Below are 25,968 nucleotides of genomic sequence, written 5' to 3'. Positions count from 1 at the left end.
GGACTACCGAGCGCTGAACAAAGTAACAATCAAGAACAGGTATCCCCTAGTGAGAATTGGTGATCTATTTGATCAGTTAAATGGAGCCACAGTCTTTTCCAAGATAGACTTGCGGTCAGGATATCATCAAGTGAAAGTGAAATAGATGACGTACCAAAGACGACATTCCGAACGAGGTATGAACACTACGAGTTTGTAGTCATGCCTATCAGAGTGGTGAATGCTCCTGCTACATTTATGGATATGATGAACAGAGTATTCAAGGAATATCTAGACAAGTTTGTGATTGTCTTCATAGATGATATCCTTATATACTTCAGAACTCAGGAAGAACATGCTGAACATTTGAGGACAGTATTACAGATTTATCAACAAAGCCAGTTGTACGCGAAGTTCTCCAAGTACGAGTTTTAGCTCAATCAAGTGTCCTTCCTAGGTCACATTATTTCAAAGATGGGGTTATGGTGGACCTGACAAAAATAAAAGTTGTGAGTAACTGAAATAGACCCAAGAATGCCAATGAAATCAGAAGTCTCCTTAGGCTAGCAGGCTACTACAGGAAATTTGTAGAGGACTTCTCAAGGATCGCCTCCCCATTGATAGTTCTTACCAGAAAGAACAAAAAATTTGAGTTGATAGAGGATTGTGAGAAGAGTTTCACTGAATTGAAAAAGAGATTGACTAGTGCTCCAATCCTGACCCTTCCAGAAAATAGCGAAAGCTTCAATATTTATAGTGATGCTTCTAAATTAGGGATCGGAGTTGTACTGATGTAGAATGGCAAAGTCATTACCTGCACCTCAAGACAACTCAAGGATTATGAGAAGAACTATCCGACTCTTGACCTTAAGCTTGCAGCAGTAGTCTTCGCTCTCAAAATCTGGAGGCATTACTTATACGGAGCTCAGTGCAAGATTTATATAGATCACCAGAGTCTGGAGTATTTCTTCACTCAGAAAGACCTGAACATGAGACAGCGGAGATGACTTGAGTTGGTCAAAGAGTATGACTATGAAATCCGCTACCATCTAGGGAAGGTGAACAAAGTGGCAGATGCGCTAAGTAGAAAATCTTGTGTAACTTTATTGTCCTTATCTGCCATGCACATCCCCTATAGAAAGAAATAGTAGACTTTAGGCTTGAAATTGTTACCAGGCGGCTATCCACTTTGACACTGATGTCAACCCTGCTTGAAGATATATAGAAAGGGCAGGATGAAGATCCTAATATTAAGAAGATCAAGTAGGGGATATAGGAAGGAGAAAATAGAAAGTTCCTAGTATCAGACCGTGGGATGCTGCATTATAGTGATCGCCTATATGTCCCTAATCAAGAAGAACTGCGAAGGAAAATTCTATATGAAGCTCATGGAACACCCTATGCAATGCATCCTGGTTCCACCAAGATGTACCAAGATATAAAAGAACGCTTCTGGCGGTCTGGAATGAAAAGAAATATTGCTAGAAATGTCAATACCTGCCTGACGTGTCAACGGGTTAAAGTAGAACATCAAAGACCAAGCGGAGTTCTGCAACCTATCTAGTTCCTAGAGTGGAAGTGGAAAGATATATCTTTGGACTTCATAGTAGGTCTACCCAGAAACACGAATGGTTACGATGCTATCTGGGTAATAGTGGACAGATTGACCAAGTTTGCTCATTTTCTAGCTATCAGAATATCCTACTCTATTGAACAGCTAGTGTAATTGTATGTTAAAGAGGTTATTAGATTGTATGGAGTACCCAAGATCATAATTTCTGATAGAGATGGTCGCTTTACTTCACACTTCTGAGAGTGTGTCCAGAGATTCCTTGGCACTAAGCTATAGTTTAGCACTACATTCCATCCTCAAACTGACAAGCAAACAGAATAAGTGAATCAAGTTCTGGAGGATATGCTATGGGCTTGTGCCTTAGATTTCAAAGAGAGCTAATACCGATACCTATGCTTAGCATAATTCATATACAATAATAACTATCAAGCTACTATCGGAATAACACCCTACGAGGCTCTATATGGGAGGAGATGTAGATCTCCTATCTGTTGGTATGAAGGTGGTGAAAAGAAAGAAATGGGGCTCCAGACAGACCTTATCGAGGACACCACCAAAGCCATCCAGAACATCTGCTAGAGAATAGAAATTGCTCAGAGCCGGCAGAAAAGCTATTCGGATGTGCACCGTAGACCGTTGGAATTTGAGGTTGGGGATTCAGTGTTCCTCAAAGTAGCTCCTATGAAAGGAGTGATGCGGTTGGAAAGAAAGAAAAGTTGAGTCCACGTTATGTGGGGTTATACCTGATCACTAGAAGAGTTGGCTAGGTAGTTGATGAGCTGAAGCTACCTCAGGAAATATTAGTTATTCATAATGTATTCCATGTCTTAATGATGAATAAGCATGTTCCCGATGCAAACCAAGTGATTGAGCCATAGACGGTACACGTTCAAGAGGATCTCAGTTATGAAAGTTGACCTATTCAGATAATAGATCGAGAAGTTAAGAAGCTGAGGAACAAAGAGATACCTTTAGTAAAAGTTCTGTGGCAAAGTCAACAGTACGAAGAGGCAACGTGGGAATGCGTGGACGATATGAGACAGAAGTATCCGAAATTATTCTAAGTTCGAGGACCAACTTTTCATGAGGTATAGGGAATTGTAACGCCCGTAAATTGCCTCTTTTAAAAAAAATACATATATGACATGGCTAGGATTCGAACCCTAGAACTTTCATTTGAAATTGGTTAAAGTTTCCATTAGGGTGGTGGTAAAGCATCACATTGGGAATAGGGAACTATTCATTATATATAGGATATGCATGATAATATGATTCAACTTCCACTTAGTATAAAAAGGAAATGGAAGAGTCAAAACATAACTTCTCATTTTCCTTTCTACTTCTCCATCTGAAACTCCTCCTCCCCTAGGGTTCCACCTTTTGAAGCTTTTCAGGAGGAGATTCTAAGAGGGGGTTCGCATGAGGATTAATACGCGCGTGAAGAGCAACTCGGAGATTAAGGAATACAAGAGGGGCTTTGTTCTTTCCTAAACCCTAGTGGTATAACAGTAAGATATAGCGAAAGGATGTAAGTACTACTCACCTGCAGTATAAGTTGTTTCGATTATACATGGGTAAACGTTCTTGTAGTAGTTTTAGCATGATTTTATTCATGTTTAAAGAAGATACATGATATGGAATGTAAGATGCTCCCCATCTAAGTTTTGGGATTAAGAGCATGTCTAGAGTATCTTGAATTGCTTCCTATTTAGTTTTGGGGCTAAGAAGCATATTCAAGTGCCCTAAAGTGCTTTCCTATAAGTGTGGGATTAAGAGCACACAAGGTGCTTGTTTAAATGACAATATTAAAAAAAAAGAAGTATTTTACTTTAAATTGGCATGTACTGGACACAAGGTCCATGGGTGGACTCCTAGATCACCCCTAGGCCCTAGATCGCCTAGTAGTATCTTAGAAGGTTCGGGATTAGCTACCTCGAATCTTATTAATGATTCGTGCAAAGTGGTACAATGTCAGGCCCAAAGCAAGTTTTTTATTATTTTCAATAGTTATCTATTATAAAGTTTCAAAAATTAGTTGTTTGTTAAGTGAAAGCATTCCTAAGCTTGGGAACTTTGGTTAAAAAGTGTAGCGTTCATGAACTCAAAAGTATGGTAAGATTATATGTTTCTAGTACAAGCATGGTTTTAAGTTTATGTTTTGCATGACAAATTTATTTAAAGAGCATGCCATGTACATATTTCCGAATTATGCATTTTAGCATGAATTACTATCAAGTGCAAGTATGTGTCTTCCTACAATCATTTGAAAAGTATGTTTCCTTTTTAATGCAATGTTTTGTGAGTAAATGGTACTTACTAAGCATTCTCGCTATTAACTTATACTGGAGATATAAAGGTACAGGAAAGCTCGAGTAAGAGGAGGCAGCAGGAGCAGTGTTGGGTGTGTGTGTGGTGGAACAGTGGAAGAAGACCTTGGAACTTGCTAATACTTACAATGTGCTAAATCTTTATACTATCGTGTTGTCTTACCTCTGCTTTGCATGAATTACTACCATGATTTGTTTAAGATGAACTTGCTAGTTTGACAGTAATTAGAATGCCTGAAGAGTTAGCAATCTAATAGTCCTAATCTTTGCTTCCACAAGATTAAAAGCTTGAGTTACAATTGTCTATTGATATTGGCTAAATGTTGCTTACGTTAAGTAGCATTATGTGTTGAATACTTGCATACAAATAATTGCTTGCAATTCTTGTTTGACTCCTTTAAAACCATGTTTAGAGTTGTTAAAGAATAGATGCATCACTGAAATTCTAAGTACTCAATCAAGGCTTCTACATGCCTACCTCATTTAATAGAAACAAAAATTTGAAATTTGTAATGAAAGAGTAGCGTCTTCCATAAGGTAAGAAGGGCGGGTGGTATAGAAGTGGTGTTTAACTTCTATATGTTTTGTTCTAGAGTGATGTATTGGATTTTTAGTTAGGTTTATAGAACTTATATTATTAATAAAGGTTTTCACATTTTTGTAGTCTAAATTAAAGTGTTTTAAGGTATGGGACATCCATAACAATTGAGTAATGCTTTCGCCCATTGCTTTGTATTCATCTTCAGTAATAGATAAGGTAACACAATGTTTCTTTTTACTAAACCAGCTAACTAAAGAAGATCCTAGTAGTTGACATCTTCCACTTGTACACTTTCTATCTAACTTACAACCAACATAATCTGAATTAGAATAGCCAACTAATTCAAAGTTTGATATTTTTTGATACCACATTCCTACATTTATGGTTCCTTTTAGGTATCAAATTATTCTTTTAACATGTGACAGGTGGGATTCTTTAGTGCGGGATTCTTTAGTGCATGCCTGATATCTAACACACATACTTACTATAAATAATATGTTAAGTTTGCTTGCAATTAAGTTAGTAAACTACCTATCATGATTCAATAGTATTTTAAGTCAACTAAGTTACCATTTGAGTCATTATCTATATTTATGTTACTTGTCATAGGTGTTTTTAGTTCTTTAGAGTTTTTCATACCAAATTTCCTAATTAGTTCTCTTGTGTATTTACTTTGATGGACGTAGTTTCCTTCTTTAGTTTGTTTAATTTGTAATCCTAGAAAATAATTTAGCTCCCCAACTAAACTTATTTCAAATTCATTTTCTAATAAAGTTATTAATTCTTTTAAGAATTTTGAGTTGGTTGACCCAAATATTATGTCGTCTACGTAAACTTGGGCTATAAATATGTCTGATAAGGATTTTTATAAAAAGTGTAGGGTCAATTTGACCTTCTTTAAATCTTTTTGAATTTAAGAAACTAGACAGTCTTTCATAGCAGACTCTAGGTGTTTATTTTAATCATATAATGCCTTTTTTAGTTTAAAAATATAGTTTGGGTATTCTAGGTTTTCAAACCCTAGGGGTTGACTTACGTAGACTTCTTCTTTAATTTTCCCATTTAGGAATGCAGATTTAACATCCATTTGATATAACTTGAATCCTTTGTATGCTGCATAGCTTAGAAACATCCTTTGATTTTGTTGGATGTGATGCATTTCTTGAACCATGTAATATAGAAACTAATATTTTCCCATACTTGCAAGAGGTGTTGTCTTTTGTTGATTTTGTAGGAGAATATAAGCTTGTGGAGTGGATGCTTAAACTGAACCGCCTTCAACCTCCAGGAAGAACTTTCAAAATGAATATGGTGAAGGGAACGGTTTTTAATTCAAATGCAAACATTCCACTCCCAACTTGGATTTTGTTTCTCAACCGACTCCAACCACCGGGAAGGAATATTCCATTACAAGCTTGGTTTCTACTTCTAAATCTTCTACAACCGCCAGGAATAAAGGGGAGTTCGTTCCTTGCTTTTCTTTTTTGCTTTACACTTTCTTTTACTTCCATACTTTATACGTGCATTTTGCTTAATACGTTGCATTTAGTTTGGTCTACATAGCATGTTATTTTGAATAAAATTCTCCATAGAATTGTTTTAGTAATACTTTTTAAATGGTAAAAGTTCTTTAAGTTTGACCATCAAGTTTAGGTTATTTTACATGATTGAATACTCTACTTGCATGATATTGGTTAGTGTGGTGGTGGATTCCATTTTTGAATGACATGAGTTAAAGGTACAGCCCTGATACAGTTAAAAAAAAAATAGAAGTCTGTGGGAAAATCATTACAAGGGTGATGCTGTAGAGTACCAGTAATTGAACTCTTCTTAAGTGTGATGTATCAGTAGTTGGTACTAGAGAATAGGATATGGATGTGCTGTGGGCAATTTTCATTAGAAGCTGGAAAATTTTGTCAAAACAGTTCGAATGGAGCTAAGACCTTGCTAATTTCAGATATTTTTATTGCAAGGGTTGCTATTGCTATTAAAGTGTTCTCAGAAATTCAAAATTATAACGGAAATTCTGTTACTAGGATATCTAAAATATTAGAGTGCTGCTGAAGAAATTATGGGAGAAGCTTTAGGAAAGGATAGTAATGATTTCTGAATTTGATTGCAATTTAGATAAGAGTTGCAGATCAGTTTAGAATGAATTCTGAACTGTTAGTGCCAAATTTGATTGTTGTTTACTTACTAGCCTATAATTTCAGTGTCAATTGAAATCCTTTTCCAAGCTGGATTCTTTATGACTCAAGTTGAAATTGTCTTGAAATTGGAATTTTGACACTGAAGTCTTAAGCTGCAGATTTCAGGAACCAGCCTCAATTTTGGAAGTTCTGAAATGAGATTCTAACTCAAATGCAGAAGTTTCTGGTGTTTGAATTAAGATCTGGTTCCTGTAAGAATCCAATGTTCTGATACCACTGCGCTAAGTAAATTGAGATGCATATCATGCCAAATGGAAACTTCAACCTCAGAGTGCTACTGGAAAGTTGCTGGTTGATGTAGAATTCAGTTGGATCCTTCACTTATTGAATTCTTGGTGGTAACTTTCTGATCATTGAAGCAGTAAGAAGGAAGGGTGTTTGGGATCTGCTGTAAACACAACAAGTACCTGATCTCTGAAAAAAAAATAGTAATCTGCAAAATTATATAGAAACTGAAGTATGGCAGTAAGGCTTTGAGGTTGAATCAGAACAGCATTAACCGCAAAAGAATTTTGGAAATGCTGCTACAGCAATCAACTCATCAAGTTGTGTTGGTTCAAGAGGAAGCTGAAATCTGGAAGTTCAGAGTCCAAAACGTTAGAATGATCCCCAAATTTTGAATCTGAAAAATCAGAAACAGAGAAAGGAATAAAAAGAAAATTCTACAAAATGGAATTACAGATTTTGTTCAATTGATGAAAGGCTACAGGTTAAGAAGGTTGCTGATTCTGTTATCTGTTTGGATAGCTGATGCTGCTGATGAATTATTGAAATATCAATTTAAATCATCTTTGAAGGGCTGTGACCAAAAGCTGCTGAATTTGAAGGGAAAAGTATCATGGGAAGGACACAACAAAAGCTATAACAGAATTAAAATCACTTGGCATCTCAACCCTGTTTTGTGTCAACTTCTCTTGTTGTTTTTGTTCAGAATATGAATTGAATTACAGTCCTATCAATTCAATGCTAAATGGGATCTCATTCCATGCTTAACCTTTCATAATTCAGGCCAACTTTTCATTGAATTGTGAATTCTGAAACTAAGGATCAGGAACCAAAACTCGGAACTTGCTGGAATTTTCAGGAATAAGATATTCAGAGTGTTTGGTGCCAAACCTTTTGCTCTTCTTGCCATTCTTCTTTCTTTTTCCTGATTCCAATGCATATATCTCAATTGGTTCACCCATAATCTGTCATTGGCACATAATAGCAAAAGGTTTTGCAATTGTTATAAATTTTTGAAAATATTGGAGATTTTGCAATTGTTCTTGAGGATTGGTTCATTTTCTTTGTTTTTGATCTTGTTGGTGGAATTAACTCAAGGTTTGTATTGTTGGAAATTTAATGATGTTGAGCAGTCTTTGAGGTAGAAAATGAATTTGTTTTGAGTTGGTTGATGAGGAATGAATATTTGTGGTTTTCTTTGGATGTTGTTGAAAACTAGTTGAAGATAGAATCTGCTGTTTTGTGGAATTGGTAAAAAGAGCTCTTCACTTGATGTATCAATCTCTACTTGTTGTGTGCCAAGTTTTGATTATAAATTTCTGAACAGTAAGATTCCAAGTGGAGCACTTGATTTTCTCATTACCATCTAATGTTCTAACCTACTCAAGCTTTCCATGAGTTAAAAGCATGTATCTATAATGGAAGTGAATTTTGTTAGGATTTATTTCCAATTCTGATTTCTGAAATGCACAAGCTGTTAATCTGCAACTATACACTAGGAATTGGGGAGTTCAATTTTAGTAATGTTCTGAAATTAATGATAGTGCAGCTGAGTCCTTTTTATAGACTGAATGCAAGAGCTACAGCTGATAGAAGTGTGGATTGCTGAAGCTAAGTGCACAAGACAGTAATTCAGAATTTGATAAAAAAATTTCTGAAATCTATTTCTTTCTCTTACGATTGCTGTTGAGAAAGTTTTGGAATGCCAATTTGAGTGCCTAACAGTTATGTAGAGGATTGCATTACAGAAAATAAAAGAGGAAAAAATCCGAAGAAATTATATGGATCCGAGTTGAACTGTAGTTCCTTATCAGTGACAACCTCAACTGAAGTTTGTATCTATCCATTGTTTGTTGGTGTTACAATCTTTCTAATCCTATCAAGTGTCAAAACTTCCATACAAAGATGAATTTATTATTTTTTTCTGACCAGTAAAGACTAAGAACAGTTGCAATTGAGGAGAGTACATCTGAAAAATCCAGTTTCCAAGAAGTTAAAAGCTGAGTTTATAGTTTCTGAAATTGTCAGAAAATTGAGAGCTTCGACTCTAAATTGCTATAGGTACTTGCTTGATGTTCTATTAATGTAATGGGAATGCACTTCTCAAGCGAAGTAAAAAGGAGTGTCAGCTGAAAGAAGAAAATAAAAAGACCAGGATGGCAAACTTATCAGAATCTGAATTCTGAAAACAGAATTCATTATGCTGTTGAGTTGTTGCTTAGTTCTTGTTGCTGGGATTGAGAAAAATGCTGAATCTGAGTTCAGAAAGTGCTGAGCAACTGAATCACTTTCATGGTTTTCTGATTCTTTTGCTATTTGTTGGGATTCTTCTACTATCATGTGACTAGTTACAGGGAGTAGTTGTGTGCCAAGTTGGATTAGTTGTGTGCCAAACTCTTTGTTTGGTTTCCTGGTTATTGATAAACTCAAGTAAACTTCTTGTTTTCTCATTGACAAATGTTATTCTTCCTTATTCAAGTGTTCCACAAGTTAGAATTCTTAAGTGCAGAAGTGGATCTGGAAGTTGAAAAATATCTGAAGTTGAAACAAAAATATCTCTTTGAATATGAAATCAGAAACTGAAAGGGTGTTAAATTTCTATTACAAGCTCCTGAACAGAAGGAATCCAAGAAGAGAATTTGATTTTCCACTACCAGGAGAAGGAGAATCATGAATGCATGAAACTAGAACTGGTTACTGCAATTCCAATTGAAGATGTTTTCTAAAAAGGTTGAACTGAATCTATTACCTCAGTTTATCTCTGAATTGATTGACATTTAGCTTTTGTAATTAGGAGATTCAAATCAAACTAAGAAGATTATGGAGGACACTTTAAAGAAATTTGATAGAATTTCAAGGGAGCGATGAAAAATCTTCAATGGGATAGCAAAATAATAAGGATAAAAGAAAGAAATAGTGGCTAGAAGTGTCACGCCCCGGAGGAGTCCCTGTCCGAAGAAATTTCGGCAGCATCTCCCCTGTACAGCGGACAATCTAAAACTTTTTACATCTCATATACCTCAGCCACATGCGGCTGGAATAATAACAGAAATAAAATATAACACACAGACATTCCACGCAGTTTAATAGATAACAAACTGAAACAGAAATAGGAGGACTCAAAAACAACCCTACTCAACTACACTCGTAAAGCTCAAATCCGACAATAAGATCAACTTACCTCTTCTGCCGTCCAGGCAGGCATGTAGTAAAACATATTCAAACACTAAAACCATCGACACATACATTCATACCAGATCCATAGTATCAAAAATCCATAGTATCAAAACCAGAATAAGTCTGACATAGTCTAAACAATAAAACTAAAAGATCATCCAGCATTTTCATGGTCTGCAGGGGACTAGCAATTGGAACTCTCTCCTGACAGCATCAACCTGAAAAATATCAACAATGGAGGCGGGGTGAGTCCAACACTCAGGAGGTACAACTGATATACATAGTAGGGAATTAACATCTAGCACTAATCATGCGTACAGTCTCCTGATATAAGAAGGATAAAATGCAACTAAAGTAAACAGGAGAAAACCGTACTAACCAGGACCTGGGTATAAGGACAAACAGTCCGAGAGGTATAGAAATCCTGTATGCATGTCAATCATAGGCATCCAAACAATATGCAGCATATAAATGCAGCAAACATAAACACAAGCAATAAATGCATCATGCATATGATGCCAATGTCATGGTCACCCCTGACGCCAGTCAGCCAACTCACAACAAAAGTGGGACCGAGTGGGTAGGGCTGTGATGACCGTGCACTCTGCATCACTACTCCTGATGAGTGACCGAGAGGACGGGATGCTGTCGGAGTACACACATACTCCTACCCCAAAACATAAATGGGGGAGCGCAATGCTCTCATCTCCCGGTACACTATGACGAGGAGGGATCCCTAACGTGCTACACGCTGCGTCACACTACCCATGAGCGGACCAACGGAGCACCGGAAGAGCAAACTGACGTGCTACCACGCTGCGTCACGCAATCCATAAGTGTCACAACGGAGCACCGAACAGTGATGAAACTGGCGATGTGCTCGACAATAATGGGGCAATTCTATCACACAGCATGCAATTATGCGAATGGTGCATGACACTAAGCATGGTAATATACTGAATCAATCTATATACATATATGATGTGCACCATAGCAAATAAATCATATCAAGGGTACACAGATCAGGTAAGGTATCAGATCTAGGTCCTGAACATGGTGAAACATGGTATATCACTACCCCTATAAGCATGTATAAGCAAGTAAGGAATAGCATGAGATGCAAAACAAGCAATCAACCAAGCATGTAACAGGTATTGGGTAGTGATTAACTGTAACAGATAAGAAACATAATCTTTGCTATTTGTTAAATTCATTACTATGCATATCAAATGACATAAGTCAAAAGTACCCGCCTCTAATGTAGATCGAGCTAATCAACCTCTATGTCGAAGTGCTCATCCCGAATCAACGTCCTGTAATAAATTGTACGGTTTAGCCAAGTTTTATTTGTAAATAAAATAGCTAAACCCAAAATCCTTATTTACCAGAAACCGTAACTATTCCAAATTTCCATTTTATGTGTAACTACAGCAAGGATAAATTCCTCCTATAAACCAACACAATTAATCATCAATTAAATCTGATTTATCCCTCTATTAAATCTGTTTCTCAGTAAATCTAGCACCTCAAATCAACACAACAATTTCCTCCAATCCACACTTATATTTAGAAATTATTTTCCACCACCAAACATAACACCATCATCAAATAACAAACCAACTCCAATGTACAATCGAAATCACTTCTAAAATTTACCTAATTTGCCCTCCTCTATTGAATCACAGCTGGAGAAGTTGCTGCCAGAACGATGCCCGGAGCTAGGAGGAGCCGCTAACCTCCAAATCCAACACTAAAATTCCCAAATCCTGCTGTATAGGTCAAATATCCATCATATAGTTTACAATTCCAGTACAAATCATGAAATCAAATCCAGCAAATCCAATACCTTGCAAGCTTCACTCCAAATCCAGGTTAGCAGCCTTCTCTCAGGTAAACTCCACTTGCTACTGTGGTGGTGAACCGGCAGAGAACATCAATGGCACTAGGGCATCAGGTCAGAGGGGCAGCGGCTGAGGAAGATCGCAACTAGGGCACGGTGGTGAAAATCAGAGGGCTCTCGGTGGCTGGTGGCTAGGGCACTGGGAATTAGACGGTGATGAGAGCTCGGGTGGCTAGCGATCGGCTACAACGCTGTGGCGTTAGGAGTGGGACGTCGACGCTAGGGCAGAGGGGAGTCGGTGGCCATCAATCGTGTGGTGTTGGGCGGTCCAGTCGGCGTCGCTGGAAGGGAGAGGGAACCGCCGGTTAAGGAAGAATGGTCGCGAGGGGGAGAAGGCGCCGGGAAGAAAGGAGTCAATGCTGCTCGGCCGGAAAAGGGAAAGAGACGAGGAAATTGAAACTTGGACCGGTGTCGATCGGAGAGGAAGGGAAGGAAGAACCGTCGGTGTCGCATGGGTTAGGGCAAGGCGTCGGGTTCGGCAGGGGGAGAAAGAGGGAAGCACGCGGGAGAGAGAAAAAAAACAAAAGGGAAAAGAATAATAAAAGAAAAAGAAAAATAAAACTTTTCCTCTCTTAAATGGGTAAACTAAACAGGCTTTCTTGGGCCCCATTTTTATCCCCGTTAACTCATTCGTACGAGCTCCCAAAAATTCTCGAAAAATCTCCAAAAATTCCAAAAAATTCCACTTTATTATTCGCCATTTTTTCGGTATTTTACAAGAAGAGTATCAAGTAATTAGATAGCATGATGTGTTGCATTATCCGAGACGGACAATATTTTAAGTGTGGGGGGAACTCTTCTCCATGAAGTGATTTGGGATTATTTTAGTTTTCCAAATTATGGAATTAAAGTGTGAAAAAAAATAGTAGCAAAGAAGAGTATCAAATAGAGAGGATACTGTGTCAAGATTCTATGGTAGTGATCAAATTGAAGAAGAATTTGGCTTGATATTTTGTTTTGGCATCGACAAATGGTGTTCTTTATTCCCCATGATAAATTCTTTGATACATCTCAAATTGGTCAACTAATCAAGTGTATTCCTCCAATACTCTCAATTCTTCATTAATTCCTTTTCTTTTGCTTATTTCATTCACTTTCATTGTTTCTCTTGATTCCATTAAAACTCTTAATAAATCCTTTTATTCATGTATGTTATGTTTTATAGTGGTGGAGAATAAGAAAATAAGCAAGCTTATGGTAGTGAAATGTTGTGAGTGACATTGAGTGAGCTCCACTTATATGCATGATTGAGTGTGAGAGCTAGAATAGGTAAATACCTTGTGAGGTTGCAATTTGCTCAATTTTTTAATTGGATTGAAACTTCCATACTTACTGATTATTGTTTGGATTGAATTCATGATTGTTTGTGGTCTTTAGATGGTCTTAGTTAAATTCCTTTTACCATCTTCTAGGTATTGCTAGGAAAATGTTAGGGAGATGAATTCTAGTTGTTTCTTTGTTTTGTTTGCTTGCTCGGGACGTGCAAGAATAAGTGTGGGGGAATTTGATAACCATCATTTTGTATTGATATTTTGATTCATATAAGCATATCATTTGATCTTCTCATGTGTTAATTCCACATTTATATCATATTTCATGAATTACATTCATTTGTGGACTTAATTACAAATTATATCATATTTGAGGTATTTGATGCTAATATTTTGTTATATGTTTTGTAGGATCAAAAGGGTCATGGACTTGATTAGATCAGACCAAGTTTGGATTCAAATCTAGGGCTAATTGAAGAGATCAAGTTCTGAGGTAATATGGATCGTTCATCCAAGATCGGAGTAGATCTAAGACATCTGTGAAGAATCTGGTCCATCCAAGCCAAAGGGTAGTAGATCACAACCATTGATCAAGATCTGAAGATTTGGAACAGATTTGGAGCAATTCCCACTGTTGGATCGATCTGAGGAAACCACAGCCGTTCATCACAGATCTGAGATTTGATTTAAATCACATGAGAAGCTACAGTGGGGGATCATCAATTGCTACAGTTCGCGTCAAGACACAGGGGAGCACAAGCTCGTTCCGGCGATCTTCCTTCCTCGATCCATTCCACCGCCGGCGGTCAAGAGAGGTCAAGGGCGTCCCTTCCTCCGGTCATCAGCCATCTTCCAGTCGACGACGCCATCTCAACCATCTGAACACCAATTTCTACCGCGACTTCATGCGAGGAAGAAGAAGCTTAGAAGCAACCAGATTTGATCTGGTTTCCTGATCTTTAAGCCGGAGATCCTTTTCCTTGGAGCTCCGCACCCATCTGAACCGTCAGAAGTGTTTGTTTCTGCTTTTCCTCTGATTTCTATACCACTTCCATCCGCATCTGCCAGTTTCAGAGATCAGTGGTTCGATTCTTACTCGTCTGTAAGATCTTGATATTCTCATCAGGATCAGTGAGTACTCGGGAATGCCCAGCTTATTTTGGTTCATCACTTTCCCCAATCTCCATTACTACATTTTGTTTTGTTCTATTTCTAGTTCAAGTTTAAGATTTGTTCCGTTTAATTTTGTGGATTACATTGCTTGAGTTAGCTGAATTCTTAGATCTGTTTCCTTTCTTTGATTTTGTTGTATGCTTGTTGAATCTCTGCATATAGATCTGAAGTTGTTTTGCAAGTTGTTCTTGAATTGATTTCATCTACTGTTCATCTGAATTCAAGTTCTTGTTTCAGTGATTGACTGAATCTGATTAGGTTTTGTTCTTGTTTAGTATTGTTGGTTTCTTATCTGGTCGTTAGCATGAATCCGAATAGATCTTCTACCATCTGACAAATGGTGGTTTGATCCATTGAGTATTTGATCTTTTGTTCTTGTCTTGTTCTTATTTTGCTCTTGTTTAGTTTCTAACTTGTTTGGATCTGTTAATGATGTAATTCATAGCATAGTGTGACAATATGTTGTGGGTTCATGATTAATAGATAGATAGGATTTCTTCCATTGCATTAGATTTAGTTTCATACTTGTCTTGCTATTTCATTCCTTACTTTAAGAATTTAACAAAATCCAAAACCCCAATTTCTTGCCAAAAGCCCAAAAGAAATAACAAATCAATCCTAAAATATCAAGCATTGGTTACATTCGTTGGGAGACGACCCGAGTCATCTCTATGCTACATTAGTGTAGAATGAATTCGGTCATTTAATTCTTTTGATACCCATTTCATGACAAAATTAGGGTGCGTTTGGTTCGGGGTTATTCTTGATAACCTTGGTTATCCATCCAAGGTTATCAACAAAAACCTTGTTTGGTTTAGGTATTCGATGATTCCCAAGTAATGTTCCTTGCCCGACACGTCAGCAAAAGGGTCATGTAGCCCGGAATCGGAAAACCTCAGAAAACTAAGGTTTTTCTTGATTCCGGGGTTAACGAATTTTTTTTACCAAAAATACCCTCCTATAAGAAAAAAAATGAAAAAAAGAGAAAAAATGTAAAAAAATATTAAAAAATGTAAAAAAAATAAAAAAATGTTTTAAAAAATTTAAAAATTTATTTTTTTAAAAAATAAATAATTTTTAAAAAATAAAAAATAAAAATTTTAAAAATAAGAATTTTAAAAATGTTAAAAAAATTTAAAATTTTTAAAAAATTTATAAAATTTTAAAAATTTAAAATTTTTTAAAAAATTTTAAAAATTTAAAATTTTTTAAAAAATTTTAATTTTTTTTTTTAAAAAAAAAATTATAAAAATTTAAAAATTTTAAAAATAAAATAAATAAATAAAAATTAAAATTTAAAAAATGTAAAAAAATAAAAAATAAAAAAATAAATAATATAAAAATATAAAAACATTAAAAAATAAAAAAACACATAAAAAAGTAAAAAAATATACAAGAAAAATAAAAGTAAAAAAACATTAAAAAATAAATAAATAAATAAATAATAATAATAATAATAATATTATGTATAGTTAGTTTTGTAACTGAGGGTAATACGGTAAAATATTAAAGTAGGGTATTCATTAAAACCTTCAAACAAACAAGTTTTTATTGCATTACCTAAGTTGAACCAAACAACATTTGGTTATGTTTTATTCCCTATAACCTTGGTTATGTGATTACCTGGTAATCACATAACCAAGGTTATACATGATGACTTGAACCAAACGCACCCTTAGGGTTTATCAATGGACATAAGTCTCATTGTAGTCAAGTCCTTCGACTTGACTAAACCCTTCGCCAACTAGTCAAGCTTTATTCTTAATGATTTCTCCTTTGTCATCTAATTTATTCCTAAAGACCCACTTAGTGTCAATAATCGACTTAGTTTTTAGTGGAGGTACTAGGTCCCAAATCTGATTCCTTTCAAATTGACCCAACTCTTCTTGCATTACAATTATCCAATCAAGCTCATACAATGCATCGTTTATGGTCTTGGGTTCAAGTTTAGATATTAGGGCTAGTTGACTTAGGTTCCTAAAGGTTGATCAGGTTTGAACTCTTAACTTCAAATTTCCTATAATTTGATCAATTGGATGATCAGGTTTAGACGTATTGTTCTTGGGTTGGAATTTACTATTTGTTCATTTTGTGTTAGTTTTTTTCTTCTTCTTGATTTATTGAATTATTAGTTTTCTCAAGATTAATTATTTCATTATTATTATTAATATTTTCATCAAAAATGACATTTGTTGTTTCTTCAATTTTTAGAGTTGATTTATTATAAATTCTATAGGCTCTACTTATAGAAGAATATCCAAGGAAATTTCCTTGTTGGGGTTTTGAGGTGAATTTTCCTAAGTAATCTTTAAGGTTTAAAATGTATACATTGCATCCAAAAACTTTTAAGTATTTAAGTTTGGGATTTTATTAAAATAAATTTCATAAGATATTTTATTTAGAAATTTATTTATTATGATTCTATTTTGGACATAACAAGTCGTATTAATGGCTTCAGCCCAAAAATATTTAGGTAAATTAAATTCATTTATCAGTATTCTTGGAGCTTCTTGTAAAGTTCTATTTTTACATTCTACTAGTCTATTTTATTATGAGTTTTGGGGCAAGAATATTCATGATGGTAACCATTTTCTAGACATAAGTTTATAAAATTTTGATTTTTAAACTCACCTCCATTATCAGTTCTAATTTTTTTAATCTTAATATCTTTTTCATTTTCAATTTGTTTGCAGAAATTATTAAATATTTCAAAAGTTTCATTTTTATGAGTTAAGAATTTTACCCAAGTATATTTGGAATAATAATCTATTATAACTAGGTAGTAAAGACTTCCATTTAATGATTTAACTCCATGAGAGTTGAATAACTCAAGTATAATAATTCAAGTGTTTTATTTATTCTATTTTGGTTAGTTAGTTTATGTGTTGATTTAATTTATTTTCCTTGTTTATAGGGGTTACATATTTTATTTTTAGGAATTCCTAATTTAGATAGACTTCTAACTAAACTATTTTTATTTAATTTTTATTAAATTTCTAACATAAGTGTGATCTAACCTCCTATGCCACAACTATGTCTCTTCATATTGTGTCAAAAGACACTTGGGTGAGGTTTTTGATAGATTTATTGAATAAATATTTTTATCTCCAAACTTTTTCAATAATATGTTTGTTGATTTAGTGTAACTTATTAGGCATTCATAAGATAGAAATTTTACTTTAAATCTAGAATCACTTAATTAACTTATACTAAGCAAGTTATAATGAAAATGTTTAACAAGTAATACTTTTCTAATTGATATATTTGACAGTAATTGAATTTTTCCTATACCAATTACCTTTAATTTGTCATTGTTTTCAAAAGTAACTGATCATAGGTTGTGAATTTGATACTTGCGAATTTATGCTTATCTTTTTCATAAGCCTAGAGCAGCCGTTTTCCAAAATTCATTTGTCTAAAACTTTGGATTCCTACCCATAACGTAAGATTTAAACCAAAGTTTGATTAATAAAATTTTAAGTGTTAAAATCTTGAAAAAAAATTTAACTTAAGTTTAAGTTAAGTTAAAGTTAAAATTTTAATTAATACTTTAGTTAATTTTAAGTATTAAATTAATTAAGTATTAAGTTTTAATTAATTTTAGTTTTAATTAATTTTAGTTTTAATTTTTAATTACTTTAAATTTTAATTAATTTAATTTTTAATTTTTAATTAATTCAAGCTTTAAGTTTTAATTAATTTAAGTTTTAATTTTTTAATTAATTTAAATTTAAATTTTTAATTATTTTAAGTTTTAATTTTCCATTTAATTTTTAATTAATTTAAGTTTTATGTTTTAATTAATTTATGTTTTGAATTTTAATTAATTTAAGTTTTAATTAATTTAAATTTTAAGTTTTAATTAATTTAAGTTTTAAGTTTTAAGTTTTAATTATCACGCCCCAGAGGAGTCCCTGCTAGAGGAAATTCCGACAACATCTCCCCTGTACGGGTGACAATCTGAATCATTTCTACAATGCACCATATACCTCAGCCACAGGCGGCTGGAATATACACACAACCACGCAGTTTATATGCAGCCTACTCGGCTGATACAATAAAAACACAACTACGCAGTTATATGTAAAACTAACTGCCCACTCGGCTGTACCAGAACCAAACACATCGGAAATACAATGGACACACATACAAACTAAAAACAAAGACTACTAGCCGGCTAGGCTTACACAACACAATAAAATAATACTACAGAAACAAAACCAGAGCACAAGGCTAAATACACTGATACATAAAACCAATAAAACATAAATGGGAACGGCAAGTCTCCTGATGTGACGTGGGAACCGGCAGGCAGAATACTCTAAGCGACTCCATAAACAACCTGGTACCTGAAAAAGATAGTGTACACGGGGGTGAGTTCAACAACTCAGCAGATACCTAGTTGACATGTATAGTAAACTATAACAAATAGTAATAACTATGGAGTACAGTCTCCTAGACAAAAGCTGGAAATGTACAATAGAAAAGGCTGAAGAGAACTGTACTCACCAGGGCCTCCTATCAGAATAGTCAGGTCGTCAGATCGAGGTATCATAAATTCTGTATGCATGTCAAACATATGCATCCATCCAAATGCAGCATATAAGTGCAGCAAACACAATCAGTAAATGCATAAACATATTTATGTTGACAAAGAATTAACGCTCTTGCATGTTGTGTAACTTCAATGACAAAGAATTGGCTCAGAGGGCCCAAGGCCTTCATAAAAAATTCAACAATAAGGAAGTACATAATAGACTAACATAGAGTATCAAATGACACCGTGAGAATGATGTCATAAACATCAAGAAGAATATATGCCATGTCATTTCCTTGTTGATAAATAAATAGAGAGTGATCAGATTTGCTATGGGAAAAACTAATAGTGGTGACAAAGTTAGCAAACCATTGATACCAAGCATGAGGGGCATATTTGAGTCCATATAGAGATTTCTTCAATAGCAGGGTCTTTGAAACCCAGCTAGATATATGTGGACGGTTTCATATAGCTGACCATGCAAGAATTTGTTTTTAACATCCATCTGATGAATGAGCCAAGATTTTGACAGAGATATACTGAGAACAGTCCAAATAGTAGTTATTTTCACCACGGGGATAAATGTTTCATCACAATCCACACCAACCTGTTGAGATCTGCCATCACCAACAAGATAGGCATTGTATCTTTCAATAGAACCATCAGATTTCATTTTATGATGACAAATACACATTGAACGAATAATATTAACATTAGGAGGACAAAGCACCAACTCCCACATCTTATTGTTAATAAGAGCAACATATTCGTCTGACATGGCCGCTTTCCAATTCTTGTTGAACAAGGCAGCTTTCGGGTTATAGGGATTAGGAGATGGTGTAACCGATAATGTCAAATTGAATTGACTTTTGGTCTTAAAAATCCCATGCATGTTGCAGGTTGTAATGAACCGAGACAAGGCTTGGTTTGTTTGATTATGGCATGGGCTAGGCAAAGAGGCTAACAGTTAGGCTGTTGTAAGTGGGATAAGTCGTGGGGAAGTGTTGTTGGATTAAAGCTGACAGTACAAGAATTTCTGGATTTAACCACACCTAATAGACAATAGTTTTTCAAGAAATTGTTGTCTTTTTTCCATTTAACAACAGTTTTATTGAAAACTGTTGTTGTTCACCAAAATGTTTTTTTAAATAACAATCGTTTTTCAAAACACTGTTGTCTAATGTGTGTCAAAGACAACGGTTTCAAAAAAATATTGTCTTTTAGTGTTTCTTATGTGATAATATACAATAGTTTTAATAAATTGTTGTCTATTGAATGTTGTTGAATCCTAAAAACACAACAGTTTTTTTAACGTCATGAAAAAAAACCTAAAACCCACTTCTCTGTGACTCTTCAAAAGAACAAAAACCTATCTCCGACTCCTCCTTCGCGACTCCTCCGCGAAAGACGCTCCTCCTGTAAAATACTTAAAAATGGTGAATAATAATAAGGAAATTTTCTGGAATTTTTAGAAATTTTTCGAGAATTTTTCGGAGCTCGTATGGACGAGTTAACGGGGACAAAAATGAGGTTCAGAAAAGTCTGTTTAGGCTACCCTGTTTTAATGAGGAAAAGTTTTATTTCCTTTTCCTTTTTCCTTTTCTTTTCCTTTTTCTTTTTTTTTCTTATTCTCACCCGTGTGCCCGAGCTCTTCCCCGACGCCGTGCCTTCTCTTCTCCTCCCGTGCCCTAACCGACGCCGCACGGTTTTCCTGCCTCATGAATTTAAGCTGAGCCGATCCCCCACTCTTCCTCTTCTGCCCGATGCCGTTTGAGCCCTAGCCATCTTCTCGGTCGCGGCTTCTCCACTCGACGGCGTCGCCAACCGCACTGCCGCCTGCCTCCTCCACGCTGTGCTATAGCCGGAAGCCGACTGCCACACTCCATCTCGAGTTAGCCGAGTAGAGGCCACTGCGACGCTTGAGCCACCATCGACCCCTCTCCTAACCTCCAGCCGCTGTGCCCTAGATTTTTTTGCTGTCGGCCGAGACTTCTTCCTGCACAATCCAGCGTAGCGACGCCAACCGATCGTCGGCCGCCTCCTCTGTGCTCGTGCCTTAGCTAGCCACCGGCGCCATTGCCGATCGCCTCCTCTTGGCCTTGACCACGCCAGCGCCGAGACTCTTCATCACCGGCACAACCACAGCAGGCTCCACCTTTCCGAGCCCTAGCACCGACCTTCACCACGACTTGATATTGACCCAGGGTGGCTGTGATTTTGCTGGCAGCTAGATCAAGCATAGCCTAAATCCTAATTCAGTGGGCTCGTCGATTTTCCGTGAGCCATTGCCGGAAAAGGGTTAGGTATTGTTAGATCAGGTACAACTTTAAATTGATCGGAGTTCTGGGTGATTGATCTATACTTAGCTGGCTATTAATTTTTGTTTGATTTGGAATATAGGAACTATATTTGGAGAATTTTAGTTGGATGACAACAACTCCATTTGGTTTCGGCTACCCTTTCTGGCAGCAATTCATTAAGGGCTACGTGTAGAGATTGAGGTGAGTTTTATTCAGCTTTCGGGTTGATGTAGAGTGATGACATTCAGTAGTTAATTGTTCTGATTTGATTGAGGAGTTAGATGTTCCAAATTAAGATTTATAATTGGATTTGGATTTAGGTTAGCTTCTCGGAGATTGGATCTAGCTAATTAATTTATATGTAATTAGCTAAATCGGTATACCATGTATTACAGGACTTTGACATATATACGCTTAGCATAGGCGTATATATGTCATGTGACGTGTGCCAGATCAATTTTCGGGCCGATTTATACTTACGTTGATTTTTGTACACGTGTTCGGTATGTATTGTTGGAGGTATCATACTGATCATACCTATGTTGTGTGTGCACGTGTGCCAGATGTAGGGTGGGTAGCAACATGATGATTCTACCTATATTGAATGTAGAATGCTGAGTTCTACGTTATGTTATTGGTTGTATTACCCTGTCAACTAATTATTCTATTTGTGGGTGACCGACCCACTAGGAGGATGATAGAGTTGACTATGAATTTGATTACTTACTGGGTTGTTATACCCTAGGCTACCCACAGTGATCTGTGGTAGAGAGATCTCGTGCAGTCTCTAGCTAGATAGTTAGGTGCTTTGGGCACTTATGTATTGTTGTGGTGGAGCGTAGCTCCCACATATTATTGTTTGTTTGTGGTAGAGCGTAGCTCCCACATATTTTAGATGGTTGTGGTGGAGCGTAGCTCCCACATATTACGGATTATTTGTGGTGGAGCGTTGCTCCCACATATTGCGAATTGTTTGTAGCGGAGCATTGCTCCCATATTTATTACAGATACCTATTTCAGATTATTTGTGGTTGAGCGTTGCTCCCACATATGGAGGATTTCTTTATTTCGTGTGATGGAGCATGACTCTCACACTGGAGGATCTATTCTTTGGTGATTATATATCATTGGTGATCAGATCTGTTTATTGTTGTGGATCTTATGGTTAGGAATGTCTGGGATACGGACATTATGTATCTTGGTTTTACCATTAGGGCTTGCAGAGCCTTAGATGTTTTCAGAGACTTGATGATTCTGATATTTCGAGGATGTTTGGATCGAATTCTATTGACTTGGTTGACGATGATGTGATCTATTTCGGATAGTCACGTACACTACCTTTGCATAGATCTAGAGATGATTCGATGAGAACATCTATATGTGATTATCAGTAGTGCTGATTTGGATTGTCTTTTGTGATGATGTTTGGGACACACGGTCACCAGTAGGAGTGTACCGTGGTTCCACAGGAGATAGAGGTTGTTACCGTTAGGAGCAGCCGAAATCAGTGTAGGAGATCCGCAGTCTTTTTTGACTCGCAGGATATTACAGACCTTTCGTCGAGGGTTTCTTCCGGATTTCTATGCTACTTACATGCCTGACCAGGAAAGGCGTGAAGTTCACTTGGACTGCGGATTGCAAGATCAGCTTCCAGGAGCTGAAGCGGAGACTGGTGTCGGCTCCGATTGTTGGTTATACCTTCTGGAGATGACGGATTCGTGCTCTACACCGACGCGTCTATTCAGGGTTTGAGCGATGTTCTGATGCAGCACGATAGAGTAGTCTCTTATGTTTCTCGTCGGTTGAAGGAGCATGAGAAGAACTACCCTGTACATGATCTGGTGCTAGTCACCATTATTTTGCCATGAAGATTAGGCGACATTATTTATATGGCATTACATTTGAGATTCTTAATGACCATAAGAGTCTCAAATATCTGTTTATTTAGCTCGAATATCTGTTTATTTAGAAGGAACTTTATCTCTGACAGACGAGATGGATGGAGTTCCTGAAGGATTATGATTGTACCATTAGCTATCACCCGGAGAGAGCTAATGTGGTTGCCGATGCACTTAGCAGGAAGTCCAGAGGGACTTTAGCTTGCCACCGAGTTGTGGTCACAGACTTGATTCAAGGTTTCTCCGAGTTGGGCCTTGAGGGGTAAGGACAGACAGAGCAGGGTACTCTGGTTACCATGGTTGCTCAGTCGTCGATCAGGACGAGGATCCGAGAGCCCTAGGCTGCTGATCAGTATTTGCAGTTTATTTGCAGCCAGTAGCTTCCGGGCAGCAGACCGAGTTCACACGAGACGAGGAGGGTGTTATACACTTCCGAGGCAGATTATGCGTACTTCAGTCTCATCCGGTCTTATAGGAGTTACTTCTGGAGGCTCATCGCTCATGATTTGCTGTCCACCCAGGCGATAGCCGTGGGTACCAAGATTTGAGGTGTTTCTATTGGTGGAACGATATAAAGGAATACATCGCGGATTTTGTAGCAAGATGTCTTGTCTGTCAGCAAGGGAAGGCCGAGCATCAGAGACCTGCTGGCTTACTTCAGCAGATTCCTATTCCTGAGTGGAAATGAGAACACATTACTATGGACTTTGTGGTGGATTTGCCTAGGACACGATGAGGCTATAACGCGATTTGGGTAATTGTTGATTTATTTAACCCAAATCCGCGCACTCGTTAGCGATCTGGAAGACTGATTCCCTGGATCGATTGACAGATGTGTATTGCCGGGAGATTATCAAATTACATGGTGTTCCGTTGAGTATCATTTCGGATAGAGATCCACGGTTTACGTCACGTTTCTGGCAGAGTCTGCAGCAGGCCTTGGGTACACACAGCTCCGTTTCAGTACAGCTTTCCATCCACAGACAGATGGACAGTCAGAGCGGACCATTCAGACTTTAGAGGACCTACTGAGGTCATGTGTTATGGATTTCAGAGGCAATTGGGAGGACTATCTGCCGTTAGTAGAGTTTGCCTACAACAACAGCTTTCATTCGGCTATCCAGATGGCACCGTTTGAAGCGTTGTATGGTAGGCTTTGTCGGACACCCACCCTCTGGGAGGAGGTTGGGGAGGCCCAGTTATTGGGACCTCATAGAGTTCAGCTTGAGACAGAGTTGGTCCGTACTATTAGACGGAGAGTGTCAGAGGCACAGGACTGCCAGAAGAGTTATGCGGACCGGAGTCGGAGACTCCTAGAGTTCTCTGCAGGCGACCATGTATTTCTGCGAGTTTCACCCACGAAAGGGGTGAAGAGATTTGACTTCAGAGCTAAGCTAGCTCCGCGATAAATTGGCCCTTTCCAGATCATGGAGAGGATTGGAGCGGTAGCTTATCGGCTGGCACTACCACCATCCCTGTTAGGCGTCCACGATGTATTCTACGTATCTATGCGGAGGAGATATGTACCCGATCCGACGCATGTGCTGACAGATATCCCAGTTCCCCTTCAGCCTGATGCTACTTATGAGGAGGTTCCGGTACGGATTCTTGACCGGAAGGAGCGTCAGTTGCGGAACAAGACTATCCGGCTGGTTAAAGTCGGATGACAACATCATACAGACGAGGAGGCTACCTGGGAGCTCGAGGATATTATGCGAGCTCGAATCCCCATCTTTTCACTTGAGGTATGTGATTTAATTTACCGTTCAGCATTTATACTCTTTACCTGTTGTTAGTACTTGCTGATGGTAGATAACGAAATTTGGGGACCAAATTTTTATAAGTGGGGGAGAATGTAAAATACCGAAAAATGGTGAATAATAATAAGGAAATTTTCCGGAATTTTTAGAAATTTTTCGGGAATTTTTCGGAGCTCGTATGGACGAGTTAACGGGGACAAAAATGGAGTTCGGAAAAGTCTGTTTAGGCTACCCTGTTGTAATGAGGAAAAGTTTATTTCCTTTTCCTTTTTCCTTTTATTTTCCTTTTTCTTTTTTTTTCTTATTCTCACCCGTGTGCCCGAGCTTTTCCCTAACGCCGTGCCTTCTCTTCTCCTCCCGTGCCCTAACCGACGCCGCACGGTTTTCCTGCCTCATGAATTTAAGCTGAGCCGATCCCCCACTCTTCCTCTTGTGCCCGACGCCGTTTGAGCCCTAGCCATCTTCTCGGTCACGGCTTCTCCACTCGACAGCGTCGCCAACCGCAGTGCCGCCTGCCTCCTCCACGCTGTGCTCTAGCCGGAAGCCGACTGCCACACTCCATCTCGAGTTAGCCGAGTAGAGTCCACTGCGACGCTTGAGCCACCATCGACCCCTCTCCTAACCTCCAGCCGCTGTGCCCTAGATTTTTTTGCCGTCGACCGAGACTTCTTCCTGCACAATCCAGCGTAGCGACGCCAACCGATCGTCGGCCACCTCCTCTGTGCTCGTGCCTTAGCTAGCCACTGGCGCCATTGCCGATCGCCTCCTCTTGGCCTTGACCACGCCAGCGCTGAGACTCTTCATCTCCGGCACAACCACAGCAGGCTCCACCTTTCCGAGCCCTAGCACTGACCTTCACCACGACTTGATATTGACCCAGGGTGGCTGTGATTTTGCTGGCAGCTAGATCAAGCATAGCCTAAATCCTAATTCAGTGGGCTCGTCGATTTTCCGTGAGCCATTGCCGGAAAAGGGTTAGGTATTGTTAGATCAGGTACAACTTTAAATTGATCGGAGTTCTGGGTGATTGATCTATACTTAGCTGGCTGTTAATTTTGGTTTGATTTGGAATATAGGAACTATATTTGGAGAATTTT

The sequence above is a fragment of the Zingiber officinale genome, chromosome 1B, assembly GCF_018446385.1.
Source record: "Zingiber officinale cultivar Zhangliang chromosome 1B, Zo_v1.1, whole genome shotgun sequence".
NCBI lineage: Eukaryota > Viridiplantae > Streptophyta > Magnoliopsida > Zingiberales > Zingiberaceae > Zingiber > Zingiber officinale.
Note: the sequence above shows the minus strand (reverse complement) of the source record.